At 46.4% G+C, this 12,832-nt stretch overlaps 1 protein-coding gene and 1 long non-coding RNA gene across 2 annotated transcripts in view; one reads left to right on the top strand and one right to left on the bottom strand.

The window, feature by feature from the left end:
- Positions 1–12,832, bottom strand: part of LOC119857534 (NACHT, LRR and PYD domains-containing protein 3-like) — a 133,827-nt gene that overhangs the window by 89,620 nt on the left and 31,375 nt on the right. The window lies entirely within an intron of this gene.
- LOC119857541 lies at positions 1,490–11,447 on the top strand. The gene is made up of 3 exons (XR_005293630.2): positions 1,490–2,925; positions 3,777–3,820; positions 11,260–11,447. It is a non-coding gene; the product is annotated as an uncharacterized LOC119857541 (long non-coding RNA).

Genomic DNA, 12,832 nt, shown 5'->3' with positions numbered 1-12,832 from the left:
AATATAAGAAAAGGTAAAAAGAATCACCTCTGTAAAATCAGGATGGTAAATACCTTACAGGATAATTAGATTCAAAACATAGAGAATCCCTCTAGGCAAAACCTTAAGCTACAAAAAGACACAAAGACAGGAATATCCATTCTATTCAGCACAGCTTAATTTTCTCAGCCATTTAAAGAAATCATAATCTAACTCATATCTAGCTAGATTATTTACTAAATTCTAAGACTCCATTCCTGTTCTGTCCCCGGCAAAAGCATATCACAGACAGACCCAGACCCTTTGTTTCTCCCTCCCTCCAGCTTTGAAAGTATCTTGTCTCCTCATTGGTCATTGTGGTCAGGTGCCAGCGAGGTTATCCTAGCTTCTTAACCCTTTACAAGTGAAAGGGTTTTTCCTCTGGCCAGGAGGGATTTTAAAAGTGTTTACCCTTCCCTTTATTTTTATGACAGGAGTAATAAAGGGTTTTGAATCCCTGTTGTGGGAATCAAGGGTAACAGACCTGTGCTTGACATTCATTGATTGAGGGACTTACCCTCAACTAAACTGCACTTGCTAAGCAGGGGACATGGGTGCCAAGCCCAGTGGAATTGAGAGAGGGTGGGGACAGGAACTTGAACTTGGTGGTGTGGTCTGTGCCTAAGGGTCCCAGACACATTTGACCCTTCTCTCCACTGTGTAATTATGGAGGTGATTTAGATTCAACTGAGAGTCTTGTTGCAGACCAACAGAGCTGAAATCACTGATTACTGGGTCTTAGCATTAGATCTACCTTGGCTCAGTGCCTCTGATGCAAGAAACTGTCTAGTCTGTGCTAGCAGTGAAACTCCCCAACTAACAGCTGAAATCACTGAGAGCTTTGTTAACTGGTGGGACCTCAAGACATTGCTGCGTGGCTGGCAGAGCAGAAGGGAGTGTCAGGTGGCTGGCAGAGTGGCCGGTGGAGTGGCTGGCAGAGTGCAGCAGCGAGCAGTCAGTGAAGTGCAGCAGTGAGCTGCCGGCATGGCAGCCATTGGAGCGGCAGATGCCAGAACAAGCGGCCGGGCAGCAGAGCTATCAAGGTGCCTTTCTCCCCCTTTCGTCAGGGTGGGAGGTGAACACTGCAGATGTACCTCTGAAATCTGGGTCTTCACTGATCAAGGACAACAACTGTGAGTGGGGTGTGGTGAAGGGAGGGGCACATGAAAGAAACTTTTGGTTGCTGGACTTAAGAACCTGAGGCAAAAGGACACTACTCAACATACTCGGGGGGTGAGTGGGTTGCTCATGGTTTTATGTTATGAATCCTGCTTGCAGCATTTTTCCAAGTTAATACTGGGTTATTTCCCCTCTTTTTATTAAAGTTTCTTTTCTACACTCAGATGCTGTGCTTGTGAGAGGGGATGTATTGCCCCTAGAAGTGCTCAAGGGGTGGTGTGTAGTTGTCCCAGGTTATGGGGGAGGGAGAGGGGGAGGGGCTCAAGCTGGTTTTGTGTTGTATTGTTGGAAAAGAACCTCTAGATATTGAACCCAGCCCTTGTTACTGCAGACTCCAGCTGGCAGAAGAGGTACATATACTTCAATTGAGTCTTAGAAGGTGTGCATTCCCCTAAAAAAAAGAGGAAGTAGGAAGGGTTAAATAGAAAGATTCAATAGGTTATGTGGCAGGGTGGATGAGGTCCAGAAGCCCCCTGCTGGAGGCCTCATAGCCCTGCATCACCCTGCCCCAGAAAAGAGCATCAAGAAGTCCTCCAAGCAGGCTAGAGTGGCTGCTGAGGAGCGGCCAATCAAAGAGGCTGATGAAGCAGCCAATCTGGAGCCAGAAGGGCCCTATATAAGACAAGAAGTTCAGGCTGCTGAAGACTGGGTGCCTGGCTGGTAGGAAGAATAGCAAGACCAGCAGGCAGGCTGAAGCTCAGAGGGACTGAGAACAGAACTTGGCCAGGTCAGCGAGGGTACTGAGAGGGGCCCCATTGTTCTGGTTGAAGACTGAGCCCAGAGAGGCCTGCTGAAACACTACCAGCTGTGGATAGTGAGATGGGCGGTGGAAGAAGGCAGTGCCTCTGAGAAGAAACCTAAGAGCTAAGGCCCCATAGCAGGGACTGTATACCCTGGAAGGGGGGAATAGTGTATGCGGCTCTGGCTGAGTTGCTGAAGACCTGCCGAGAGAACCATAAACCAGGGGGCGCTCGCAAGAGGCGAGTGCCACCCTGATATAAAAACTAAAACCAAAAGCAGGCTTTCACTCAACCAACCAAGGGAGGCTGCCCATGAGAGGTGGATGCCACCTTGCTGAAAAGACTGTGATTACAGGTACATGGGCCAGAGAAAAGGGGGTGCTCACAAAGGGTGGGTGCCACCCTGTTACAGGTTATTTAAGCCAAATGGATCAACTTCCAACTCAACAGAATGCAATAGAAAGAGCATAAAATATGGCAGTTAAATGTAAAAATGGAAATTTGGAGGGTTTGGCAAGACTTTGAATGGTGATTAGCCAAAGACACACACTCTTTCTATATATCTAAGCAAGAAGCCTGTGCTAGAATTGGTGATCCCTCTGGCCTTGTAGGGAGTAATTAAAAGAGTATGGAGACACTGCAGAGGGATTAAGGCCCCAAGCCTAAATGTTTGCAGGATTCGGACACAAATAATTTATTTGTATCAATCGCCACCAGAGAGGATGCTGGGGTGATACCTATGCTTTTTCAGGTAACAAAGATGAGCCAAAGACTGATGTGTCAAAAATAGGATTGCTGGAATAAACCAGTAAAACAAAATAGCAACCACTCACCTGGACCAGATAGTTAAACTGAAGAATGCTGGAGGAATTTAATAACGAAGTAAAGCTGCTAACCACTGAAATCAGCTACTGTAGCTGAGACCTGGGATATCGTAAACACTGAATCTATAGCTAACTGTTGGGGTGATCCCAGGAGCTACAGACTGGTGAGTCTTGTGACAGACGAACACAGGCATGTCTCTGAGACATTATTTTATCTGCATGTTTGTGAGCTAGACCTTGGAAGCAGGAAAACTTCAAAGACTGTTGTACTGAGATGGGCCTGTAGAATATTCATAGGCTTTTGTATCTATATGTATAATATGTATTTGTGGGTTCCAGGCTCACTGGCTAGATTTCCTGGGGAATCAGGAGTCACTAGGGGGGGTGAATAAAGCAAAATCCCAAGGCTAGTTATGCAGGTGCCCAGCCTTAGAAGCTTTGCCCCCTGCGAAATGAAAGCCCTAAAATCATATACAAATGTGAGGCTGAACTGACAGGGCCTCATTCGATTCAATAACCTGCATGAACTTTGAACGAATAGACGTGACCCTGCTGAAAGGGTTGAAGGACTGGAACCTGCGAGGGTCTCCACATGAAAGACGAGGGACTTGCTAAGCTTCAGGATGCAGTTAGACCTTTTATTTGTCTTTATATGTTTCCTCTGTAAATAAAGGGCCCTGTACTCTCTGAAAGCTGGATGGTCACTGAGATGCAATGTCATGACCCTTGAGAGAGAAAGAGAACTGCAGGGGGTGGTCTCAGGTCAGACCTGCTGGGATAGTCTCAGTGAAATGTGGGTGGACTGTCTCCTAAACCCCCACATTCAGGAGGGAGAGGGACGCAGGTCCCTGCCCAGAAAGAGGTGATGGCTAGAGGCCTGAGACCTAAGGGTGCATCCTTTGAGCAGACCCCAGAGGGGATCAGAGGTGCAGTTTTCCTGAAGCTGTGAAAAGTCTTTCTTTATTTCCGGTGAATTGGTTCAAACTCTCATAATGTTCTTTTAATGAAATACCAGGGTGAAAATGATATGATGGGGAAGCCAACACAACTTGTGTAAAGGTAAGTGAAGCCTTGCAGTCTGTTAGAATCGTTTGTGCACCTAGAGAACAGTAGACAAATGTGATTAGTAGCTATGATTTATATGGACTTTCTCAAAGCCTTTCTCAAAACCTCTCCTTGGAGGTTGTTTAGGAAGGTAAGTAGCTCTGGCATGAGAAGTACGTTTGTGCCAAGGATTAGAAATTGGCTGAGACAGAAAATAAAATTATAGCGATAAATGATGAATTTTCAACATGGCAAACAGTTAAAAGTGGGGTGTCTCAGGGTTCTGTACTCAGATCAGCTGTCATAGGTGACTGGCCCCTTTAAGATGAGTCCAGCCCCACATATGATTGTTTAGCTACATCCGAGCTGAGGTTGTAGGTCCTGATGAAGAGCACAGGGTCCCTATGAAGACCAGCAAGGCCTCAGCTGAGAGGCATATTAGAGGGCAGGTTGGTTCATGTAGTAGGCCCTGGACTACTGGAAAATGAACTGAGATATTAGGCAACTCCCAGGCAGGCAGGCTGAAGAGTGAGAACTGCAGAGGGACCAGGGGACTCAGGGACCTGTAGCCCATGTTGGACAGAAGAACTTTTTTTTTTTTTTTTGGTGGGTTTGCCCAAGTTTTTGTGTGCACTGTGCCTGACGTAAGGGCCTGAGCTGGACTTCGGTGTGCCATCAACGTTTCCTGGGCTGGGGAGTCAGGCCCCCAGCCACATGAGTGTTGTCTGATATGATCATGAATAGATTGGAGAGGAGTGTGGTCAGTGGGAAAATATGAGAGTCAGGGCTTGACAAGACTTTCTGCACTAAGTGAATAAGAAGCAGGATGGCACATGGAACTCAGTGCAGACAAATGTAAGATGTTGTATATACCTTGAATATATTGTTAACAGCCATAAGCTCCTTTCTCTGCCTCTGTAATCGGGAGACTCACTCTGTTCCCTTAACAAGGATATAAAACAGCATTACCAGATGCATCTTGTTCACCCTACCTCTGTTAAGAGTAAAAAAACCCCAAAATCCTAACAAGCCACATGATCAGGATACAGGCCAATGGAAGTTGGGAGCCTAAATACCTTTGTGGATCTGGGCCACATTGTTTAAAGAATCTTTATTACTCAGGAATAGCAAATGCAATGTTTTAAATGAAATCTAACAACTGTTAGTCACTATGCAAGTATTTCTGCTAATGACCTATGGACTAAGAAGAAAAGGAGTACTTGTGGCACCTTAGAGACTAACAAATTTATTTGAGCATAAGCTTTCGTGATGAAAGTGAGCTTCATCGGATGAAGTGAGCTGTAGCTCACGAAAGCTTATGCTCAAATAAATTTGTTAGTCTCTAAGGTGCCACAAGTACTCCTTTTCTTTTTGTGAATACAGACTAACACGGCTGCTACTCTGAGACCTATGGACTCAACTTCTTTCTCTCCTTCTGTCTAACTACAAAAAACCTAACAAAGGTTGATTAATAAGAGTAGCATCCTGTTTGCCTTTGCACGTGGCTTATTGTGTTCTGGGAATTAATCACGTTTTAGAGAGGAGTGTTTAAAAAACAAATAGAAAAAATAGGTTTAAACCCATTAAGAATAATTTGCCATAATCCCAACTCTACATACAAAATGATGAGGTCTAAATTAGCTGTTACCATTCAAGAAAGAGATCTTGGTGTCATTGTGGATAATTCTCTGAAAACCTCTGCTCCCTATGAAGTGGCAGTCAAAAAATAGAAATGTTAGAATGTTAGATACCATTAGGAAAGGGATAGATGATAAAACAAAAAATATCATCATCATGCAACTATATAAATCCATGGTATGCCCACACCTTGAACACCTTGACAGTTCTGGCTGTCCCATCTCAAAAAAGATGTATTATAACTGGAAATGGTACAGAGAAGGGCAACAAAAATAATTTGGGGTATGGAACAGCTTCCATATGATGAGAGATTAAAAAGACAGGGACTGGTCAGTTTACAAAAGAGACAACTAAGGGGGAATATGATAGCAATGTATACAGTCATGAATGATATGGGGAAATATTATTGACCCCTTTACATAAAACAAGAAATAAGCATCACCTGAGGAAATTAATAGGCAGTAAACAAACAAACAAAAAAAGAGAGATGAACAACCACTAATCAGAAAATTCAAATTATTCCATAACACAGCTTCTTGCATCTTTCTCTGAAGCAGCCAATCTCCAGGTATGTCTACACTGCACACTCTTTATGGTGTAGAGTACAAACACTACAAGCCCCCTTAGCAGTGGGGCCTGGGGGAGGGTTAGCAGTGGGGCATGGCACTGGCAGCAGTGAGCGACCCAGCCCCAGCCTGCCCTGCTCCACCTCTTCCCTCCTCTGCTCCGCCCCCACTCCATGCCTTCCCTCAAGCCCCCACCCCAACCCTGCCCTTTCCCTGCCCTGCCTTGTCCCCACCCTACCCCCATTCACCCTTACCTCAAACCCCCAACCCTGCTCTACCCCCACCTTGCCTCTTCCTGACCCTGCTCTGTCCCTTCCCCGTCCTCATTCCACCCCCTCCCCTAAAGTTTCCATCTCCACCCCGCCTCTTTCCGGCTTCCGCCCCCTCCCCGAGCGACGCCCGGAGCCAGCAGGGTAGGGCAGAGTGAGACGGGCTGAGGCTGGGTCGCTTGCTGCTGCCGGCACCAGGCTCCCTGCCAGTGGTGCAAGTAGAAATCATTTCTTGCCGGTACTGCGCTCATGGGAGGGACACAAGGAAGGGCACATGACCTCTCCCCATGACCCTCCATGTGACTTCTCCCTGTCCCCTCGATATCCCCCTTATCTGTCTAAAATTTTACAATTGTCTAAAATAATGCTTTGGGCCCCTGGTGCCACCTGTACTTCCAGGTGTCATTGAGGATCCAGCAGAACCCCAAATTGAAAACTTCTTAAATGAAAGAAGGATAGGAAGGACAATCACTCCACTTGCCCTTAACACACTATCGGTGCCTCCCTTATGTCCAAACTAAGCTTCTGCCAGCTTGCCTTTATCTAAGTATTGCACTCCACCAGGCACTAGGAAAGCAAAGATGCTACACCATCTGGGTTTGATGGAAAAGAGGCATAGAAGTGTGTGTGCCATGTACATCTTGATAGAACTACAGCCCAAATTGTTTTATTATTTTCCTCAGCATGACATACAGGAGGGGCAAACAAAATCAGCCTGGCAGAACATGCATAAGAACTGTCTCTGGACAGATAAGCAATTCATAGGTCAGAAGGAACCATTATGATCATCTAGTCCGACCTCCTGCACAACGCAGGCCACAGAATCTCACTCACCCACTCCTGCGAAAAACCTCTCACCTATGTCTGAGCTATTGAAATCCTCAAATCATGGGCAAGTTATATTCCATCACACCCACCCATATTCTAGTTAGAACATCCACAAAAAGTCCATTAAGTGTAGACAGGCATTTTCCAGGGTCCATTGTGAGCTAAGTGTTCCTTAATGGGCCATTCAACTTGACTTGTCCCTTCATGTGCTGGCTAAATAACTTGTGGGCATTACCACAGGAGCAAACAGGTAGTAAACATAGCTAATAATCATAACTTCAGATACCAAGATGAATATACATGCATAGAAATAGCATAATCATAAGTACTAGCTATTTCACCTTGTCATAAATATAAAGGGAAGGGGTAAACACCTTTAAAATCCCTCCTGGCCAGAGGAAAAACCCTTTCACCTGTAAAGGGTTAAGAAGCTAGGATAACCTCGCTGGCACCTGACCAAAATGACCAATGAGGAGACAAGATACTTTCAAAAACTAAAGAGCTGAAATCACTGAGTGTTGTGTTAAGTAGTGCGGGGGCTCAAGATCTATTGCAGATCAGTTCATGGGATGGCTAGCAGAGTGGAGCAGCTGGCGGAGCGGAGCGGCTCACGGGGAGGCTGGTGAAGCAGAGCGATTTGTGAGACAGCTGGTGGAGCAAAGCGGAGTGGAGCCCCACGGAGAGGTGGGGAGGTCGGCTTCAGACCACGTAAGGTGCCCCTTAACCCCTGCCCATTTCCATCCAGGTTGGGAGGTAAAACTATGCAGATAAATTTTCAAATTCTGGGGCTGCACTGACCAGGGACAGAGACTTTTGGGTTGTTGGACTTTTGGGACTTTGGGGGACTTTTGGGTTGCTGGACTCAAGAACCAAAGGGAAAGGACGCTGCCCAATTTGCTTGGGGTGGGTTTTTGCTCATGGGTTGTGTTATGAATCCTGTTGGTGGTGTTTCCCCAACATAATGCCACATTGTTTCTCTCTGTTATTAAAAGGATTTTGCTACACTCCGACTCTGTGTTTGTGAGAGGGGAAGTATTGCCTCTTAGAGGCGCCCAGTGGGGGTGGTATATATTTGTCCCAGGTCACTGGGTGGGGGCTCAAGCCAGTTTTGCATTGTGTTATTGGAATGGAACCCCTAGATACTGAACCCGGCCCTTGTTGCTGCCAACTCTGACGGGCAGAAGGGTTACATTAGCATATGCATTGTATGGTTAAAGCCGTTAAGAATGAATGCCCTCCCTAGCCCTGTTCTGCTCCTTTAAGAAGCAGAGCGAAGCCCCCCCACCATCCCCCCATGGAGGGTGGGCTAGCCCCAAAACTTTCCAGTACCCCATACCCCCTAAAAATCTCTCTCCAGTACGCAGTACCAGCAAGTACCACCCTACTTGCACTACTGCTCTCCGCTAAGCCCCCAGGCCACCCTGGACCCCACATCTCCCTGAAGCACCTGGTCCCCTAAAGCATGGGGTACAAGGCAATTGCCCTGGTCCAACCTATGGATGGGACGGCTCTGCTTGGACCCATTCTGAGCACCGCCAAAAATTATACAAACCTGGTGCCCATGGGCACATCTTTAGAAACAGGATGCTAGATTGGAATAACAATTTCTGGTTTTATTGTGCTGTTTGTTATGTGTTGAATGTTCATTCAGTAACATGATGAGGAGTGGCAGTTAGTGACAATGTAGGGAACCTTCTCTTTGGAATTCCTGGATGATAACTTAAATTTTCAGCCTGAAGTTTATAAGGTTTTTTGTTTGCTTTTTTTAAGGGAGCTGTTTGTTACTTTATACTGAAGGAGTGGATTGGCTGGTATGCATAGAGTGGTGGGTGATATTTGGACTGTGGCCACTCTCTTTCTCCGGCAAATTAAAGCTGTCAGCATCAGGACAGCCCTAAGGATACACCCTGCCCAGCTGGTGATCTCACCCTACCAGGCTGTACTGCCTTAGTTACAGAGGGTTTGATCACAGGGGCTGCAGTGTGGCAAACAGGATTATTTGCTGTTGCTACAGATCCGCTAAAGAGGGAATTACAACTCCCATCAGCTCCCTCTCCCTAACCTGTGGACTTTTTCCTGACTGAGCTGAGAGTAGAATTCCCATCAGCCCACTCCCCTCTGCAATTCCCTTTTCAATGCCCAAGACATCACAGCTGGGTGCAGTATGCAGGCCTCTATGGAGCTTATTATTGAGGGAGCAGCAATAGCTGGGCAGGGAGCCGGTGCAGAAGGATCCCAATGAGAGACACTAACTGGACCTGGTTGGTAACCTATAAGTTCCTATTTGTTTAAATAGAGACAGGACTGGAGAGGGCACCGCAGGCACTAGGTCAGAGGAGCCCTGACTCTTAAGTGGACTGCCTCAGGGCCCCAACAAGAACTGGTGTTATACAGTTTGAACTAAAAAGAAAAGGAGTACTTGTGGCACCTTAGAGACTAACAAATTTATTAGAGCATAAGCTTTTGTGAGCTACAGCTCACTTCATCGGATGCATTTGGTGGAAAAAACAGAGGGGAATTGTTCAAGCTTCTGTACCAAGGGTATTTGCAACCTTTCCCTTAGCCATATGTCTGAATGGCCACTGGGGCCCGCCAGGGCTAGCGGCTGAAGGCCTAGCTGGTGATGCACCTGTAGTGCTTGCTTCCGAGTTGTGGTACATGTGACATGCTAGGGGTTTGGTGTACTCCAGAACGGAACAATCTCAGTCATTACACTTTGTATCACAACAGAATTAAGTGAAGAGGCAATATTGTGGGGCTGAACTCTGCTCTTCATGTACCTGTGTAAATCCGGAGTGACTGAAATCAGTGGAGTTAAACTAGTATTGTAAATGGGAAGCAGCGGGGAGCAAAATGTGACCCATTGACCGGAGTGCAGGAGACTACAGGATTTTTATCATTTTATTTGTTAATGTATTAATATTATCATTTTGAACAGCTTATTTATTGTAAAAAATCCAAGGTGAAGCCATCAGTTTTTCCTACAACAGTGAGAGCCTGTATAAGAGGGAGATTGGGGAGACAGGGAGCTGTTTGAACAGGAGGAGAGTTTAATCCGTTGCCTTGGGTCCTGATCATAGTCCATTATGGAGGCAGAGTTGTTCCCTGAGAACTGGGCATTGGTGCTGAGATTCCTGGAAGAAGGGTTTGCTGTTCCTGCTGTGTGATCATCTCTTTCCAGAACTGGTGTGTATGTGAAAATACAACCAGTTACACATAGAATGTCCCCAGCCTCTTGAATACAGGGGCCTGGTTAAAGTCCTTGCTCAATATGTTCACTTCAAAAGTAGAGTAAGACGTGAGCAAAATCAGCCCCTATAAGACGGGTTTAAATCTGTCTGTTCCCTTCTGTACATGATCATACAGCAATTACTGTTGATGGGGAGCCATTGCCTCAAGCAGATGCAGGGATATGTTCTTGTGGGACACCATATGTATCTACTGGAAGCCACAGGCACTGGGCCATGTGCTGTTTGGTGTTTAGCTTTATATCACTGGAAGGGCAAAAGGTGGGAAGGGGCAGTATCTGTGCTAAATCGAGTTGCAAATGTATCAGACCTCTGATATGAATATAATGTGTTCCCTTAATGGTGTTGCTGATACTTGATTAAATACACCTGCACACTGCATTTCCAATAGCATGGACATCAGTGAGAGCACAGCTGAGGGGCATGTACAAATACAACAGACTAGTGATATAAAATGCTATTCCTGGCACCTCTTAGCCTTTATCTGTGAACATGGAGACAAGGGCCAGATTACTCAGAAAAAATGATTAATTAGAAAAGCTTATCTGGTCAAATAATTATTCATCTGAACATCTGTATAAAAGCTCATTATTCATCATGGGCTCTGTCTGTCTACTGTTTAAAAATGACAGATCTCCATCCATGGAGCAGAAACAGTGCTGTGCAACCTCGGTGACAAAAGCATCTGACTGGGTGGATCATGAGGGTTCTGGGAACTCTGTGTGCAGCTGTAGGTTGCACCTTGTGGGGTTCTTCCAGGGGCTGTATGCCTCTGCTTTGTGTTTGGTCAAGCTGAACTGGGCCATAACTGAATCCATCACCCTCACTTGGGTTGGGGGGTCCAGGAAAGCCGTCTATCAAGCCAGCTCTGTGGATATTGAACTGTTGCTTTGTTTCTTCTGTAGGAGACTGATGGTGTTGGCACTCGGATATCAGGACTTGTGGATGGTGCTGTTGTAATGTGTGTCAATGCGCGACTTGTGGACCAGGACCCGGAAGACCTGGCTTAACTGCAGCCTGCGCATTCGTTTGTTTGGTAGCCCCCTTCACCAGAGTTATCTGGGTGAAGAGCTCTGAAACCATAGTCTGGCAGTGGCAGGTGTGTTCTCTGTGCTCTGCTGCTCTGTCTCAGCATCTGTCTGTCTCTGATCTGTCTCTGCCCAACCAACCTGCAGTGCAGATTATAACATCTGCTGAACACAGGTGGTTATAGGCAGGGCAGAGAAACTGTCAGTACACAGTCATGCAGTATACTGGCACCTCTCTGAGACTTCCGCCATCTTACAACATCTGCTTCCCTGCACTTTGCAAGCAGCCACCAGCAGGGGGGACACTGACAGATCCAGAGGAGTCTTGGAGCTATGGCTGCAGCTGCTGCCCCAAGGAAACAGCAACAGACAAGTCCTTTCCGGGCTCTGGGGAGGAGGGAAGGATAAGGAAGACCGGCGGGGGGTGGGGTAGGGGGGAAAATTCCTTGAAGGGGAGAGTGGGAAGTCAAGAAGGTGGAGAGGAGGCTGTGGATAGGACCAAGAAGGGAATTTCACAGAAAGGTGGGATGTGCAGAGGGGGTGACTGTTCATAGGAGGGGGATTCCCAAGGGAGTGAATGAATGGATAGAGGTAGGGATTGCAGGATCAGTGTGTGAATGATGGATAGAGGAAGGGAGACTTTAGATATGCATTTACTTAAGAAAAAGGTCTTCAGTTGTCTCTCAGTGTGATGCTGAACTTCGCTAGCTAAAGAGGTGCATTCTGCACCCAGAGAAGAATGCACAATTTGCATCTTACCAGTGAACTTTTTAGTTCTGACTCTCAGGTGCTGGCTTTGGCTGAGAGTGGAGCCACAACTCTGAGGTGCTTGAGGTAGATCCCCCTCATTATAAAAGAGAGGGGGTGGCTGGCAGGGCATTTTTTGTGAGGGTTCTGGAGTTCCTCACCTTGTTTGACATAGTTCAAATTCTAGACCGTTGTATACGTATACTTCTAATTATTATTGGAAACAGATAAAATGGTTTCTCTACTGTCCCAGAACTAAGAGTCAGTTACTTTAGAGATTGCACACTGATACCAAAGAGAGGAAATGCAGAGAATGGGACATAATCTAGTAGTTCTTTCTCCCTCTCTTTCTTTCTCCCTCTCTTTCTTTCTTTAATACATATACATATACATAATATGCAGGCTGCTCCTCATGTGCCCTTCTCCTACTTCCTGACACATCCTGCTTCCCTGTTCAGCTCTCACTTTCCCACCTGCTTGCCTTGACTCTCAGGATGCTGCTTCCCGGCCTTCCCTTTCTGCTGCCTGCTCCTCATCTTCACACATGCTGGCCATCTCTATCTTTGCCTGATATCCCCTGTCCCCACGACTCTTCCCTGGTTCTTCTGGTTTTCACAGAGCCTTCTACTGGCTAGATATTGATCTGGATGCCTGCCTCTCCCATAGTTACCTGGGGCCCAATCCTTACTTTCCAGCTTGTTCT

The sequence above is a fragment of the Dermochelys coriacea genome, chromosome 6 (genome assembly GCF_009764565.3).
Source record: "Dermochelys coriacea isolate rDerCor1 chromosome 6, rDerCor1.pri.v4, whole genome shotgun sequence".
NCBI classification, from domain to species: domain Eukaryota; kingdom Metazoa; phylum Chordata; order Testudines; family Dermochelyidae; genus Dermochelys; species Dermochelys coriacea.
Note: the sequence above shows the minus strand (reverse complement) of the source record. Positions and strands in the feature narration are given on the sequence as shown.